A 19,023-nucleotide genomic window follows, 5' to 3' on the forward strand; every position below is an offset into this window, starting at 1 on the left:
TAGTCAGGGTTCTTGTTGGTTTTATAATGTAAGCAAAAAGATGTTTAATGAGTGATTATGGAATTGACACACTTGTAAATGATTTAATGAACTGTACTAATAGCGTCGTGCTCTGACAAATGACCTAGACACTCATGGTTCATATTCACTCGTTTTGTTCACATAACTGGTTCAGTTGGTGCCATGCACAATAATCAAAAAAGAAGTGTTTACAGGGAAGGCTGTTGGACTATTTTTTTTGATTGTGCAGCTCATTCTTTTTAACTATTGAAACTAACTTCATTCAGGTAGTTTATGAACACTGATCTAAACCTAGAAATGTCAAGGAAAAGCAAATCTTGAAGTCTTCCATTTGGTTCTCTACTTTCAACATGTCTCCACTGTGTAATAAGCAAAAGCAATAACCTTTTTAGAGTAATCGTTCCATTTGTGTCTGTCTGCCTCTCAGATTGCAGGTAAACAATGTCTCAAAAGGAGTGCATTCATATTGTCAGGAAGTTGAGGTCTTATGACGAGGAGAGGTTCCTTTTTTTATTATTTGGACAGGATGGGCAATAATGCAGCTTAATGTTTTTGTGGTTACCACAGTCTACATTCTGTTTGTGTGGCTGTCCAACTCAACGTGTGTTTGTATGTATTTCATCCACCTTCCACCTGTGTCATTGGTGAAAAGTTTTTGTACATGTCAAATATGAAAGGGATTTTTGGGAGAGGTAAACTGCCGCTATGCTGTGCGCTAAATATCTTCCTCCATGCATAGATACTGCATTTAAAACTGGCTAATCAAAGGCCGAAGAGCCCATCAGCAACATTTTTTTAACTTTGTTTCTAGCAGTCTCTGAAACTCCGTTAGCCTCTAGTTCTCATGTATTTGTGACATGGCAAAAAGAAAAAGTAGAACTCAGGGTTTACTAGTTTTCAGAAAATGCCATTTTGGATATGAAATGATCTTTGTACGTCCAAAATTAAGCTTGCACTTTTACTTCAGGTGGGGAAGCAATTCCTCAGTCATTGGTTCCCAAAACAGTCTGCCTCAAAGGTGTAGTAAGGTGCACCTAAACATATCCATTCTTGCTTTCCGAATGCATGGGACAAGCACAGAGTTTCAATGCTTAAGGAATACAGAATGTCTTTTTCCGCAAATGATTTAAGTAGCACTCTGTCCAGCTCTATGTTATCCACTATACGTACAACCTCACAACCCAACTGTGAACCTCAGAACTCTACTGTTTTATACGACTATGAAGTACATGAAGCTAGCTAATGCTGTAACAATTAACTCGCAATTTATACATTTTATTTTATAGCATGAAATATAAGATTATATTTATTCAAATGATATATTTTACTCATAATCATTTTGTGCTGCTTTTCATCCTAAAGCTTGTATATTGCTTTTTTATGATACAAAGAAATGTCAATAGATCAAAATACATTTGTTTGTACAATAAAGATGCTGATTTGGCAAAATGTCTCTTGTCATTAAATTTGTACTTCACTTAAAGTATGCTTTGCAAAATCTTGTGTTTTTCTGCAATATGCGTTTTATCTTCAAGTTTTTTGGGTTAATGCAATGACATCCGATTTCCACCAGATGGAACACATGTACAAACAATATTAGGCCTTATTAAAGATTTTTTTTAGCCATTGAGGAGAACCTGTGCATACTGGTGATTTTGAGTAAACTTAACTTTTCAATAATGTTGGAAAGTTACTAGCAAACAGCTTAAATTCTTAAATTAAATAATAGGTTTTAGATAAGAACAAACAATTGGGTATTAGGCAAAGAGAAAGATGCATAGCCTGCAAATTTGTCTACACACAGTTGAAGTCAGAAGTTTACATACACCTTAGACAAATACATTTAAACTCCGTTTTTCACAATTCCTGACATTTAATCGTAGAAAACATTCCCTGTGTTAGGTCAGTTAGGATCACTACTTTATTTTAAGAATGTGAAATGTCAATAATAGTAGAGAGAATTAATTATTTCAGCTTTTATTTCTTACATCACATTCCCAGTGGGTCAGAAGCAGAGGTGTACAAAGTACACAACTCCATTACTTGAATGAAAGTACAGATATTACTGGTTAAATGTTACTCCATAACAAGTGAAAGTTGTAAAGACATATTTTTACTTAAGTAAAACTACAGAAGTACTTAAGTATATAAAGTAAATGTATTTTTTTATGTCAACGCATAGTTTTATTATTGTTGCATTGTTGTATGTAATACTTACAATATCTTATGCCTCTGAAGCAACCTACTGAATGCACTGACTAGCTTGAAGTATCTGTGAAATAAAGAGCTTTTAGAATGTTAGAAAACCTATAGAAATGAAACAAGAATAAAAGACCATAATAATCTTAATTTTTTTATTTTACACTCCTACCCACCCCCACAAAAGCAGCATGGTAGTGTTCTCACACAGCTCTGGCAGTGTGCACACATCTATGTGTATACACACATCCACATTTGAATCAAGCGTACAGTGAATCTGCTGTAAATACAGACAAGACTACGCACTTTGGCTGTAAGTCCAGGACCAGAAAAGACTGTTTATGAAGCTGTTTCATACCTATACATGATAACTGCTCTCTCTGGCTCAGCGGCAACACCAACACAGATTTGAATGTTCCAGTATGATTTTAGGTTTAATAGACAGGCGAATCATTATCATTTAGGAAAAAGATCATGTGGGTGTTTGAATCGAGATCGCAATCTTTTTATGATTTAATCATGCAGCTCTACACATAACTATAGTAATTACGCAAGGTAACAACAACAACTAAAAAAAACTATAAAAGTTACAAGATAATAACTTAACTCTTAAGCTCATTTACATTTGCATTCACACTTTTGCATGCTGACTAACGTCATTGTCGAACTTACCTATGCGTTAGCAGTGTATCCACAAGGCTATGGCAACTTGGCGGGCAAATCCATAAAAAATAATTTGACCGACCACAATTCATACTGAAACTTTAAGTCAAGTCAAGTCAATTTTATTTGTATAACGCCTTTCACAACACACATCATTTCAAAGCTGCATTACAGAAGATCAGGCATTAACAGAAGATAAAACTGTAATGTCTATAATGTCGATTAATCATCATTGTGTAATTAGATAAAATACAATTGTGAATTGTGTTTAAAAATAAGTAATTAAATAATATTTGTATTTATAACCCCAGTGAGCAAGCTGAAGGCGACTGTGGCAAGGAACACAAAATTCCATAAGGTGTTTATTAATGGGAGAAAAATAACATTGGGACGAACTAGACTCACTGTGGGGGCCAGTTCCCCTCTGGCTACTTTAGCTCTAAAGCACAGATAATTTCAAGCTTTCACAAGAAATTAAAAGTTTGCGTACCTCAAAATGCTTCCGCAGTTTGGATGACGAGTTTTTGAAGGCTGTGGTATGGTTCGTTTTAGGCAAACAAAGCAAACACCTAAAATGAAACAAATCTTTAACGTTTTCAGAAAACTGGAAAATATTTTCTAAGTATGGCCATGGGTGCGGGCACTGCGCAGAGGAACCGCTGTCCTCCAATTTGTCAACTTATCATTGTTCAAGAAATGCTGGGAAATCACTGAACTTCATGACACGTGACCCTACAAGAGTGAATATTGATAGGCTGTCTGTCACCTGCAAAAAAAACTCATGTTCTAGAGAAAAAAACATCCTCTGATTTTCAAACTGCTACATAGTAACGACTTTCTACATGAGGACCTTAATAGAAATAGAGTAAAAAGTATGACATTTGTCTTTCAAATGTAGTGAAGTTAAAGTCACAAGTTTCCAGAAAAAAATAATACTCAAGTAATGTACTGATACTCAAAAAGTGTCATTATGGCCAAACAGTTTCATCAGAGCAGAAGATATTTCTCCAGAAAGTAAGATCTTTGTCCCCATGTGCACTTGCAAACTGTAGTCTGGCTTTTTTATAGTAGTTTTGGAGCAATGGCTTCTTCCTTGCTGAGCAGCCTTTCAGGTTATGTCGATATAGGACTAATTTTACTGTGGATATACACTCACCTAAAGGATTATTAGGAACACCTGTTCAATTTCTCATGAATGCAATTATCTAATCAACCAATCACATGGCAGTTGCTTCAATGCATTTAGGGGTGTGGTCCTGGTCAAGACAATCTCCTGAACTCCAAACTGAATGTCAGAATGGGAAAGAAAGGTGATTTAAGCAATTTTGAGCGTGGCATGGTTGTTGGTGCCAGACGGGCCGGTCTGAGTATTTCACAATCTGCTCAGTTACTGGGATTTTCACGCACAACCATTTCTAGGGTTTACAAAGAATGGTGTGAAAAGGGAAAAACATCCAGTATGCGGCAGTCCTGTGGGCGAAAATGCCTTGTTGATGCTAGAGGTCAGAGGAGAATGGGCCGACTGATTCAAGCTGATAGAAGAGCAACTTTGCCTGAAATAACCACTCGTTACAACCGAGGTATGCAGCAAAGCATTTGTGAAGCCACAACATGCAAAACCTTGAGGCGGATGGGCTACAACAGCAGAAGACCCCACCGGGTACCACTCATCTCCACTACAAATAGGAAAAAGAGGCTACAATTTGCAAGAGCTCACCAAAATTGGACAGTTGAAGACTGGAAAAATGTTGCCTGGTCTGATGAGTCTCGATTTCTGTTGAGACATTCAGATGGTAGAGTCAGAATTTGGCGTAAACAGAATGAGAACATGGATCCATCATGCCTTGTTACCACTGTGCAGGCTGCTGGTGGTGATGAAATGGTGTGGGGGATGTTTTCTTGGCACACTTTAGGCCCCTTAGTGCCAATTGGGCATCGTTTAAATGCCACGGCTTACCTGAGCATTGTTTCTGACCATGTCCATCCCTTTATGGCCACCATGTACCCATCCTCTGATGGCTACTTCCAGCAGGATAATGCACCATGTCACAAAGCTTGAATCATTTCAAATTGGTTTCTTGAACATGACAATGAGTTCACTGTACTAAAATGGCCCCCACAGTCACCAGATCTCAACCCAATAGAGCATCTTTGGGATGTAGTGGAACGGGAGCTTCGTGCCCTGGATGTGCATCCCACAAATCTCCATCAACTGCAAGATGCTATCCTATCAATATGGGCCAACATTTCTAAAGAATGCTTTCAGCACCTTGTTGAATCAATGCCACGTAGAATTAAGGCAGTTCTGAAGGCGAAAGGGGGTCAAACACAGTATTAGTATGGTGTTCCTAATAATCCTTTAGGTGAGTGTAGATACCTGTCTACCTTTTTCCTCCAACATCTTCACAAGGTCCTTTGCTGTTGTTCTGGGATTGATTTGTACGTTTCGCACCAAACTACATTCATCTCTAGGAAACAGAATCTCCTTCCTGAGCGGTATGATGGCTGCATGGTCCATTTATACTTGGATACAATTGTTTGTACAGATGAACGTGGTACCTTCAGGCATTTGGAAATTGCTTCCAAGGATGAACTGACTTGTGGAGGTCCACATTTATTTTTCTGAGGTCTTGGCTTATTTTTATTTTCCCATGATGTCAAGCAAAGAGGCACTGAGTTTGAAGGTAGGCATTAAAATACATCCACAGATACATCTCCAATTTAGTACACCTCCTTTCAGAAGCGAATTGTCTAACTGTCTATAGGCTTGACATCATTTTCTGGAATTTTCCAAGCTGGTTAAAGTCACAGTTAGCTTAGTGTATGTAAGCTTCTGACCCAGTGGAATTGTGAAACAATCCAGATGAAACAATCTGTCTGTAAATGATTGTTGGAAAAATTACCCATGTCATGCACAAAATACTGTACTGGATTTGCTTAAAATTATATTTTTATATTCAAAAAATATGAAATGATTAATAATTACTTTTGTGCATCATTTTTGCGACCCACTTTTTAAGCATATTCCACTAGGAATTTTAAGCAATGTTACCTAAATAAACATAGTTGGCTATGGCCAAATTAATGAGCTTACTTTCAAAGTTTTTTTTTACTTAAAATACACCAGCTACTACATTTAAGGTTTTTAACCCTAAGAGTCTCTGTTTACCCAGCTATGCATTTTAAGCTCATTTAGCTCATTTGTGAGTGCTATTAGCAGCTTCAAATTCTAGGTTCTGTTAATTTACTTATAATTAACTTAAAATAAAATTACCTGAATAAATAACAGACAACTTGTGAATGCCAAAGGTTTTTTGTTGTTTACAAATTTACAATCTAACATAGATATTCATGCTCCCCTAGAACCAAAATACGTTCTCAAATACAAAAATAGTAACAAAATCATGACGATAAACAAAAAACATGAAAAACAAGTGGGCTATGCAATGAATTTCAGGAAATCTGAATAAAAATAAAAATAAAAATGCACTTTAACAGACTGCACACTGCAGAAATATATGCAGGTAGGAGAAAACTCTCTGTAACAAAAACACCAGAAACAGTTTGTATTTACAGTATAAATGAAACTATTCATTCAAAAGATCTTTTCAACTTGGCCAGACCTTGCCATCGCCAAGATGCAACACCATATACTCTATGACCTAAAAAAAAGAAAGAAATTGTGTCTGCTTGTTTGACTAGCTAACGTGAAGGGCTTTAAGTAGCCCAAAAAGTCAGAGCACTGACACAAGTTTTGACAAATGTCCCCAGCTCATTTTCAAGGACAATCAATACATCCAGTGGGTTGAAAGGCAACTTTTGCTCTTCTTGCTCCAAAGCATTGATGGCATCTGCTCCTCTCTGTGCTTGGTCAAGCTTCTCTTAATAAATGCATAGATATAAAGAGTTTCTGGCATGTGAGTGATGCCTGAGCAGCAATTGAAGATGAACTGTCTCTCTCTCTATTATCAGTACAGCATAATCTCAATATCATGTGTCACAAATATAGCATATAATTAAGGAAAGTTAACAGCATTACGTTTTCAGTAAAATATGTTTATTTTAATGAGCAATATTTGCTAAAGCAAGGAATCATTTTTTTCAGTGTTTTCTATCTTCAGTTCAGTCTTCAGTTTTCTATCTGTCTGGCTGTCTGTGCCTGCCACCACAACAATCTCTTCATCAGTGTGCATGTCTATCTAAGTGATTCTACTAATTTAATACAATCTTATCCAATGGCACCATTCCTTGTAGCATTGCCAGGGATTCATGTTTGTGATGTGTAAAAAGTAGGGCTGTCAATTTAACATGTTACATTTAGTGCAACTCATTTATTGAATAGCTATGCTCTTAATCTATACATTTAATCTGAACATGAACTTTTGAGAGATTTACAGTATTTCATCAGAACAGAAGGCCCCTAGTGGCATGTTGTTGCCAGTGTCATTATTTAATTTTATAATTATTACGCTTTATGTTTAATACATTGAGTTGAGATGAGATGAACTTTTCTAACATCTTCACTATTCATTACAACCAATCGGTTAATTAAATGGAATAATTCCATATGAATTCATAGAACTGCTATATGACATATCTTAATTGAAAAATATGGGCTTCTTTATCTGTCTTTCATAATTACTTTCTGATTGCTATTATTGCTTTATAGTTGCTGTTGTTTGTTTGTTTATTTATTTGTTTTGTTTCGATGAATGAATATTGATAGTAATGTTTTCATTTATTTTTGTGACTATTGTAAAACTTAAATGAGATGGTAACATTTTAAAATAAGGTTGTATTTGCTAACATTGGATGACAAAATTGGATAACATGAATTAATAATTAACAATACTTTTACAACTTTTATTGGTTAATGTTATTTTAAAATAAAAAATTATATAGGCTATAGGTTAACATTACATAATGAACTATGAACTAACATGAACAAAAGGAAACAATTGTAATTTTTTAACTAACATTAAAAGTTTATTAAATGCTGTAACAAACATATTGTTAATTGTAATTTAATGATCCCTAATGTATTAACTAATGAATGGAACCTTATTGTTAAGTGTTACCAATGAGACGAGAATGGTTATCAGAGTTACCTGTAGCCTTTCTTTCAGCTCGAACCAGTCTGGCCATTCTCCGTTGATTATTCTCATCAACAAGGTGATTTCCGTCCACAGAACTGCTGCTCACTGGATGTTTTTGGTTTTTGGCACGATTCTGAGTAAACTCCAGAGACTGTTGAGCGTGAAAATCCCAGGAGATCAGCAGTTACAGAAATACTCAAACCAAATTTTTATCAAATTATTTCTGCCATTATTCAGTTAGTCAATTATTATAAAAAATAAATACATAATTTTAGAATATTGTAATTATTATTTGACATAAAATACACAATTAAGAATGATATAAGATGTATTTTACACATTCTGCAAAAACCTAATAACAGTTGGGACAAGTATACCCTGGAGGGCTTAGATGGCCCCTTTTCATATTTGTTATTTTATTTTGTGCTGTGAAAACTATATCAGCAAATGATTCTATTTAATTCTCCAAATAAAGTATCAATGCATCATTATCATCCTGTACATGCTAAACTATATATTTGGGGGTCTCTGAGCAAATATGTGATTAATTGTGATTAATTCAAATAATTAATTGACACATCATATAATTAATTCAATAAAAAAAAATAACATTACATAATGCACAACATCATTAATCTCAATAAAATGTTTATTACCACACTACCGCACCACCACCATCCTACCCTGTAAATCACACACTTATTGATGACGGGAGAGTCGAACCACTCCGTAAAGTCTTCTCCAGCTCATCTCAAAGACTTTCAATGGAGTTAAGGTCAGAACTCTGTGGCGGCCAATTCATGTGTTAAAATGATTCCTCATACTCCCTGAACCACTCTTTCACAATTTGAGCTTGATGAATCTGGGAATTGTTGTCCTGGAATATTCCTGTTCCTTCAGGCAAGAAAAAATCCATTGATGGGATAACCTGGTCATTCAGTACATTCAGGTAGTCAGCTGATTTTATTGTATTACCGCATAATGTTGCTGAATCTGAAACAACCCCAGATCATAACAACTTGCATGGCAGTGTGATGCCACTAAAGTGTGTGTGTGAGCATGAGCAGGGTTGACAGTAAACAATGAGCAAACTAGAACTTTCAGCCCAAAGACACATATCTTCCTTTTAACAAGAATGGAACAGCGTGGTGAAGAATAGTGTGGATCTACCTACTCTGCTTGACAAATAAATCTAGATAAACTTTTATTTTATTTTTTTCATGGTCATTTCATCACCCTATAGTCCCAGCGGAAACGTGTCTGTGACTGTGGTGCTGTACATACAGAATACATTGTTTAATCTCTTTCAAATCATTATTTAAATCAGAGCAGAAAATGATAATATCATGTTAAACATCTATCACAGTAAGAATAATACAAATTATCATGACTCACTGAAAATAGGCTGCTTTGTAAAACATCATAAAACAAAAAAATAGTAAAAATAATGCCTACATTTCTTCTTCTTAAAAATAAATACAAATACAAAGACAGTCATATACACTCCAAAAATGCTTTTAAAGATTAACACATTTCAGTTTCATTTCAAATTTAATTCAAAATAATTTATGTTACGTTTTTTTATTTTTGTTTTACTTTATTTGGTTAAAGATGAATCAATGCAATTTGATGGATATTTGCACGCGCGACAGCATTGACCTAATTAATGATTGGTCACTCAATTGCAAAGGCGGTCCTTGGCCTTCACACAGACGCACACGATTGGTTAAAGCCTCTGTCCATCAAATGGCATAGCGTACCAACACTTCCTGATGTCTATGGCCAGCTGTTGGCAAATGACCCGCATCTCCACCATCCGGTAACATCGTGCCAACACACCAGCACTGCCCTCGTCATTACATGCCCTCTCAAAACACGCGAGAAGAATCTGAGAAGACAACGACTGTGCATGGACTGGAATGACTGAAATTGTCTTAGATTGCCTACAATCTATAGTACATCCTTGATCCTTTGATTTTTTTGTGTTTATCTGTAAGGTCGTGCTGCAATAGCGCTAGATAAGCTTTGCGTGGACTGGCGTGTGCATCTCAAGAGCAGACGAGGACAGAAGTAACCTATATTTTCATTGACAGGTAAGTTGTGTCGTTGGCATCGCTGCCCGTTCAAAAGCGCATCAACCCGACGCCACAAATAAACAGCAGCAACAGTGATGGAGTTGCGTCACGGGGGGTCGTCTGCCTCGATCCGGCTGGGCACCACACTGTCGATATGATGCATACGCCATTGCATTACAAATAGCATGCTTATGCAGTGTTTCAAAAGGATGCTATTTTGTTTCGGGTTGAATTGTCATTTTATGATGCATTTATTGTCTGATGCACACTGGTGGATGGAATGAGAGATTTTTATGGGGTGGATCATAAATATTCAGAAAAATGCTTTGCCTTTTTATGAGTTTTGCAATTGCTCCATTGAAAATATGGGATAGAGGTTACATGCTTTTGATGCATTTGTATCACAGACAGTGCATGCTGCCAACTATACTGTATCAGACACAGAGATGACAGACCACATAAAGGAATAGAAATACCTTTTAAAGGTGTTACTTCCTATAGATTGGGCTTCTCTTAAATAGCAGGCCACTGTTGGTAGATTCAGAGAGTAATTTTGTAATTTCTTTGAACTGAAACAAGAGACAGTTTTTTTAAAATCTGACATTTCCTGATAGGGGAATTTGTAAAGGACCAACCTTCCGTGTTTGTTTACTTTTCTAATGTTTTGGTTCAGAGAGACTAGCCTGAATTTGGAAAGCACCTGGATTTATATTTCAGTTGTACATTTTTACATTAGCATTGTGAAAAGTACTGGCAGTTTCAACATATTCTAATTATTGATTTAGTTTAATATAATTCCCTATAATTATTATCGTTGCCAGAAATGACAATGTTTAAATGCCTGCTTGTGTTACAGTGTGGTTACCGTCAATATTGCTACTTTTTTCTGTTATATCAAATCCTGTTGAATTTAAATTTGCAGTTTTCAGGTAATTGTAACTAATAGTTTTGTTGATTACCGAAATGGGAAGTTCCATTAGTTGCATTATGTAAAATCTGATTTCCATAAGGTTACATTGTTGTTCTGTCAATGTAAGGCTGAGGATTTTTTCCTGACATTGCTGGGTGCAATACATTATTGATTCAATGATGAATTGATTACAAGTTGCACTTTATAAACATATCTTATTCATTCCCATAGGTTCTAAGTGCATTAGCATTATGTTTGACAAGCGCATTGAGTTTACACTATATGAATAATTAAATCTACTGCATCTTATTTTAAAAGATGCTCATAAAAATAGGTCTCACTAGTCTCTCAGGAGACAATAGTTTCTCACTCTTAGCTACCTGAGAGTAAATTACAAGCAAATATGTTATCAAGAGCAGAGAGCATCTTTTATCACATACAGAAATCTAATTTATCATTGATGCCCCTTATCCAGAGTATTCTGTGGAGCACGCTTCCTGGATATTTCTACCAGATAATTTCAGAACATGAGGTTATGCATAGGAATCATTCCTCGTGGTAGATAAAATATGTGATTCAGCTTCAGTATATCGGAGTAATATTTCATCAGTGACGTTTAGGAAGTATAAACGTTGTGGCAGCAGTTTCAGTTTGCATTTTCAGAGTTACATCACTTGCTTATTTAAACTAAAGTCTAGAAAACAGAAATAGTCAATCTAATAGCTGCAAGAACATTTGAAATACAGTATATTTAGCTGATTCCTGCTTAATGTTGTGTTTAAAAGCTCTAGAATTAATCACCTAAAAGAAAACCATCAAAATAATTGTTAAAAATTTGCAATTGCAGCTCTTATTTCTGGAAGAAGTGTACTTTGCTTGACTTTTCTAAATAATAATAATAAAAAGTATATATAATTATGTACAAACATGCAAATATCTTTCAGTGGGCAGTGTATGCATACATGATTGTCCCATTTATTTGTTAGGTATAAAATGTTTCAAATAGGCGAAACCCTAAACCTAACCGTCAGTGGAGTAAAAATGTAATCTTAAAGGGAAATTGGAACCACTGAATCGCACTCGTCACTAAGAATGCAAATATGATTACTTCCTGGTTTCAAACAGGACGATAACTTGGGTCTCCCATGCAGTTGACGCAAGGTAAACATGCTTGTACCTATGCAAAAATGTCTGATGGGAGATGCCACTTGTCAGTAACTCTGCATAATCGGGCTGATGTCAGAGCAGAACATTCAGAAGCAACATTCACTGTGTGATCATTTTGAGCATGGACATGGATGCCAGAAAACTTTCTAGAAACATACCTTGATTCACCTTTATATTTTTTCAGAAAAGCTGAAAATTTAGGTAGTACACAGTAGTTAGCCTATATTTATGTGTATGTGTGTGTGTGTATATATATATATATATATATATATATATATATATATATATATCAGGGCTGTCAATTTAACTCGTTAATACAGTGCGATTCTTTTTATAAAATATAACGCATAAAAAAAATTTACGCAATTAATCGCAACGCCCCCGTATAAGTAAGATTCCTGAGAAATGCAAGCTTGTAGTACCACCTGTTTACTCCAGAGGGCAGTAAGTGAAATTTCAGCTGCCTGGCAATGCGCAGTTTATACAGTGAAGAAAAACACCCTTGAGCAGCAGAACAACACAAACATGCGTTACATTTTTGCATTTAAAACACTTTATGGAGCGCAAATTCAAACTAGGGATCTCAAGATGGTTTCTAAGTATTAAACCAAACTTAACTTGACACAGTGACCTAAAAATGTCATGTTTATGATGCAATGCACCCGAGACGCTACACAAGCATGTCTGACGCAGGCGTCAATTGACTGTCCTTAAACAAGCCCTCATAATAAATCTCGAACTGATTGACAAATTCACTTGTGAAATGGATTGCTGTGAACTGTATGCCAATGATTGACTTATGATCAATTATATGGTAGTAAACAATACATTGTATTCTAAAGCCACTTTTCGTATTATCAATGTCTTATCAATGATTAACTCTTCTGCTACAGGAATGTAAAGCATTTTAATTATCTGAATATATTTATTTTATATATACAGTGAGGAAAATAAGTATTTGAACACCCTGCTATTTTGCAAGTTCTCCCACTTGGAAATCATGGAGGGGTCTGAAATTGTCATCGTAGGTGCATGTCCACTGTGAGAGACATAATCTAAAAAAAAAAAATCCAGAAATCACAATGTATGATTTTTTAACTATTTATTTGTATGATACAGCTGCAACTAAGTATTTGAACACCTGAGAAAATCAATGTTAATATTTGGTACAGTAGCCTTTGTTTGCAATTACAGAGGTCAAACGTTTCCTGTAGTTTTTCACCAGGTTTGCACACACTGCAGGAGGGATTTTGGCCCACTCCTCCACACAGATCTTCTCTAGATCAGTCAGGTTTCTGGGCTGTCGCTGAGAAACACGGAGTTTGAGCTCCCTCAAAAGATTCTCTATTGGGTTTAGGTCTGGAGACTGGCTAGGCCACGCCAGAACCTTGATATGCTTCTTACAGAGCCACTCCTTGGTTATCCTGGCTGTGTGCTTCGGGTCATTGTCATGTTGGAAGCCCCAGCCTCGACCCATCTTCAATGCTCTAACTGAGGGAAGGAGGTTGTTCCCCAAAATCTCGCAATACATGGGCCCGGTCATCCTCTCCTTAATACAGTGCAGTCAGCCCTGTCCCATGTGCAGAAAAACACCCTCAAAGCATGATGCTACCACCCCCATGCTTCACAGTAGGGATGGTGTTCTTGGGATGGTACTCATCATTCTTCTTCCTCCAAACACGGTTAGTGGAATTATGACCAAAAAGTTCTATTTTGGTCTCATCTGACCACATGACTTTCTCCCATGACTCCTCTGGATCATCCAAATGGTCATTGGCAAACTTAAGACGGGCCTTGACATGTGCTGGTTTAAGCAGGGGAACCTTCCGTGCCATGCATGATTTCAAACCATGACGTCTTCGTGTATTACCAACAGTAACCTTGGAAACGGTGGTCCCAGCTCTTTTCAGGTCATTGACCAGCTCCTCCCGTGTAGTTCTGGGCTGATTTCTCACCTTTCTTAGGATCATTGAGACCCCACGAGGTGAGATCTTGCATGGAGCCCCAGTCCGAGGGAGATTGACAGTCATGTTTAGCTTCTTCCATTTTCTAATGATTGCTCCAACAGTGGACCTTTTTTCACCAAGCTGCTTGGCAATTTCCCCGTAGCCCTTTCCAGCCTTGTGGAGGTGTGCAATTTTGTCTCTAGTGTCTTTGGACAGCTCTTTGGTCTTGGCCATGTTAGTAGTTGGATTCTTACTGATTGTATGGGGTGGACAGGTGTCTTTATGCAGCTAAACAGGTGCATCTAATTTAGGATAATAAATGGAGTGGAGGTGGACATTTTAAAGGCAGACTAACAGGTCTTTGAGGGTCAGAATTCTAGCTGATAGACAGGTGTTCAAATACTTATTTGCAGCTGTATCATACAAATAAATAGTTAAAAAATCATATATTGTGATTTCTGTTTTTTTTTTTAGATTATGTCTCTCACAGTGGACATGCACCTACGATGACAATTTCAGACCCCTCCATGATTTCCAAGTGGGAGAACTTGCAAAATAGCAGGGTGTTCAAATACTTATTTTCCTCACTGTATATATATATATATATATATATAAGTGTTAAATATTTTAAGATAACTATGTTTAATTATTTCATCATTATATATTTAATTATTTTTATATGAGGGGCTTTCTCAGCAAATATTTTTATATGCGATTAAATGCGATTAATCACGATTAATTAATCGGGACCCATGTAATTAATTCAATTAAAAATTGTAATTGATTGACAGCCCTAATATATATATATATATTCTCTTAGCACCATGGGCACCTTGTACAGTACATTCATGAGAGACAATCTTTTATATTTTTGGAAAGATTAACAAAAACTGTGTGACTGCATAAATATTTGTCAGTGAGTTGGGTGTGGGACTATTTGACTATTTATATGTAAACATCTAGTTCCCTCCACTTCAGCATCATGACTCTAATAGGGCTGAAACGATTAGTCGACGTTATTGACAGCAAAAAATTGTCAACATACATTTTCTTTGTCGAATAGTCGTTTGATCTCATTTAATATAACATGAGACCCCATTAAACTCTAATGATGACAGCAGCTTGCGCCTGATTGAGGAGAGAAAGAATTACACAGCTCAAAGACGCACTCCAAACTTTCCAAACAGCTTAAGGTTATATTGATCACAATGTATGTGGAATTAGACAAAAATAAAAAATAAGTGCATACAGAAGCACTCTTGTGGTGAAATAAAGCAGAGCCAGAGCTGCCGTTCCACTTAAGCAAAACTTGCATGCCAGAGCATCTTTAAAGGAAAAACCCTGACATTATATCTTTAATGCATTAAAATGCATATTCAAGTTCAAATAATAAGAAAGCAGGTCATGTAATTAATTACAAACTCCGAAACTGCACCTCTTCTAGGAGTCGCGTGAAGTGACCCGATCTACTGTGGAGAGATTGAAACTGCACCTGGCAGATACACACTCTGAAGCAGGTACACTTGTCCCTCGCGTGTGCGGCTCATGACATATTGAATCAAAATATATGTTGCGGTGTGTATTGTATCATGAAGAAAATCGGTGAAATGCAGCTCTATTAAGAAGAGAGAGTTTATAGAGAGTGATTTAAAGATGGATCACAGTGAACAAAATAGAGGGTAGTCTTTGTCCATAATATAGTGCAACAAAATAAGTTTATAATTTGTTGTTGTTTTGCCATGTTTTCCAATATAAATATGTAAAACGCCTTTAAAAGAACGTACATTAACTTTAGGAGCTATACTGCTGAACATTTTTTTGATTTGAGAATGTTGAATATAATATTAATATTATACTTTTTATTAAGAAATAATCACTGAAAACAATCATCTTGTTATCAAGTGTTTTTGTCTCGTTTTTCCATTTTAAAATATCTAAAAATATACTTAAATACAAGAAGCAACATAAGATATTTAGACTATGTATGTATAATATATATATATATATATGTTGTTTCTCAAGTAAATGTATCTTGTTTTAAGGATTTTTAGATATGTTTAAATGGAAAACGAGACAAAAACTCTTGATAACAAGATGATTGTTTTCAGTGATTTTCTTTCTTAATGAAAAGTATATATTTTTTCCTTTAATTCAGCGAATGTCATTTAGAGGTATTTTTAAAAGATGATTTTGTCCTCTTTATTGTTAGTAAGCACAATTAATACAACCTTTTAAGTCGAGGTACAAGCTGTATAGTCGGTTAATGGCTAATGATTAATCATTGTAATAATAGCCGGAATAGTCGAATAATCGCTCTAATAATCTTTAGATTAATCGATTATAAAAATAATCGTTAGTTACAGCACTAAAGTTTGTTTGTGTGTGGTTAGCAGCATTGCTCTCATAGTACTTGTAATGCTCCTCAAGGGAAACAGACAAGCAATGCATTTTTGTAAATGTGTTCTTTCGTTTTCTGTTAAAATGTGTTTGTTCAGATGTTAGCACTAAATGTTAGTTCTCCACATTGTGTCCCTTTCCAGTTGATGTGTAGTGCTTTGTTGCTGTGGAGTTGAAGGCAAAGCTGCAAAAACTGTATATGTTGGTGTAGCCAGTGAATGGGTCTTTCTATTGTTTTGTTATTAAGTTACGCCTCTGTAAAATCAGCTTTCATCTGCAAGTGCTGAAGAGAAAATTGGTTATTGTTTCAGACTCTATTCATGTTTTCTATTTGTTTTGTTACATATATCTCATTTAAGTCTTTTTGCCAAGTTATGTAGTTCAACTGGTAGAATTTGACTCTAGTAATGCCAAGGTCATGGGTTTGATTTCTAGGGAACATACACAAGTTGCTTTGGAATAAATGAATAAATGGAGCCAAATGAATAAATGTTAATTATTTTGAAACAGAGCCATACATATATTACTGTATGCAGATAGATGTACAGCATATACAGATTACCCCAGGAGCCTGGAAAGAAAAGAATTGCTGAACATATTGAACATGTTGGACTTCCATTGTGGCAGATTGTTGCCTGCAGACTGCTCTGCCCTCAGAAATGTGTATAATATGGGAAAAAAATATAAAAACATAACAGCTCTTTCTGTTGCCATAGAAACTATAGATGTCTCACCAGTCTGTGCTTTGACAGAATATGTTTCTTGAAAAATCTCACCTGTGGATCAGTAGGGAACCAAAAAAAATGACCCATACACTGTATTCTACTATATGCCTCACCCTTCATCCATAATGGCAACCCACAAAACTCCAACATAACAGAAAATGTTCTAAATCTCAACATAACACAACAATAAAAACTAACAAACTGTATCTCCCTTTATATTCATCTTGCATAAAAACTGCATAAAAAGTACACTTCATTTTAATGTTTACTCTCCCTGTCCCATGCAATGCATGTTGGGAAATGGAAATATTTTGCTCAGTTTAAACAATGCTTTGACCACAAAAATGAAAAAAATCCTGAAGTTGAAAATATTTTCAACTACATTTCCATTTTTAGACATTTATATGGATAGAACACAATGAAATCTACTGTAACAAAATGTTTTAGAATTGGGTTGATTTATTTGATTTGAATTAAGTAAACTGAATAAAGCGTGGAGATGAGTGTGGACAGTTTGGCGTGGCAGTGTTGTTGGACAACCAGAGATGTTCTGTTTTTCTCGGTTCATCAGTGTAATTTTAAAGTGAACCTGAAATGCTGTTACTTCTGTAATCTGAATGTATTTCTGGGTAAAATGTAGGGTAGGACATCATATTATACATCAGGAATTGATTAGTTTGTAAAAGGTGGGCATTGCAAACAGGGTTGGTAGTGTTACTTTTGAAATGTATTCCATTACAGAATACGTGCCGTTAAAAGTAATTTGTAATGTATTCCGTTGGCATCCATTAAGGTCAGTAACGTAATCTAAATAATTTGGATTACTTCTTCAGCAATGGCAGATTTTTAACTGTTTTGACTTAAAAAAAAAAATCTTCCAGTACTGTAAGACAAAATACACATGTTAAAATACATTTTCTGAAAAAAATTATTTTTTAAGGAGTTTTTGATATTTTCACAGAAAAACAATGAAAAAAACGATCATCAAGAATAATATCAAAGGTCTTAATGGAGAACAAAATTATGATCTAACCTGGATTTTCTTGATTAAATATTTGATCTTGTCTGGTAACATGTGGATGTAAAATGGATAGAAATAGCATTTCAACTTAGCATAACAAATTACAAATGGTTTATTTATATTTCTGCTGCTTCAAACTTCAAACGGATTTCTCTGTCTGCTTGTATGAATGTATCACTTCATAAGAAATTGTTTCACTGCTGTTCAAAAGCTCTTTGGATTGCATCATTTATATGGATAAATGTTTTCCAACCAAATAGACAAAATATTGAATTAAACAATACATTTAATGACAATGACAAAGTAATCTTTTCAGTAATCAAAATACATTTTGAATGTAACTATTCTGATTACCAACAATTTAAATTGTAACAGTAGTGGAAAACAGTTTTGTATTTTAAATACATAATCCTGTTACATGCATTCCGTTACTCCCCAACCCTGACATTAATGGTGCCAGATGGTTGAAAGTGAGGTGGTGAAAGTTAAGAGGGATTTGTGATTTAAGCAGAAAATCAAATACTGACAAACAACATGAAGACAAACAGTGCTCTATTTGGAAAAATGTGTACCAATGATCTTGGACAATAAGACCAGGAATATGAAGTAACAAAATATATTGGGTCAATTTTAAATTCATGTTGTCTTTAAAAATTTACTTTGATCCTTTTGCATACAACTGTAAATAATCTGCACATAACCTAATTAATAATAAATATTTATGGGTTTCACCAATTCATTACTGTTTTTTTACTGTTTTAATCCATTCTCATTCTTGATTACCAATTCAAGCACTCCAATAA

At 35.3% G+C, this 19,023-nt stretch overlaps 1 protein-coding gene across 1 annotated transcript in view; it reads left to right on the forward strand.

The window, feature by feature from the left end:
* The first annotated feature begins 9,794 nt into the window (after positions 1-9,794).
* ralgps1 (Ral GEF with PH domain and SH3 binding motif 1) overlaps positions 9,795-19,023 on the forward strand; it is a 178,395-nt gene continuing 169,166 nt past the window's right edge. Inside the window, exon 1 of the mRNA XM_052093784.1 lies at positions 9,795-10,072. The gene's annotated coding sequence lies outside the window, so the exon portion shown is untranslated. The remainder of the gene's footprint in view (positions 10,073-19,023) is intronic.

The sequence above is a fragment of the Xyrauchen texanus genome, chromosome 27 (assembly GCF_025860055.1).
Source record: "Xyrauchen texanus isolate HMW12.3.18 chromosome 27, RBS_HiC_50CHRs, whole genome shotgun sequence".
NCBI lineage: Eukaryota > Metazoa > Chordata > Actinopteri > Cypriniformes > Catostomidae > Xyrauchen > Xyrauchen texanus.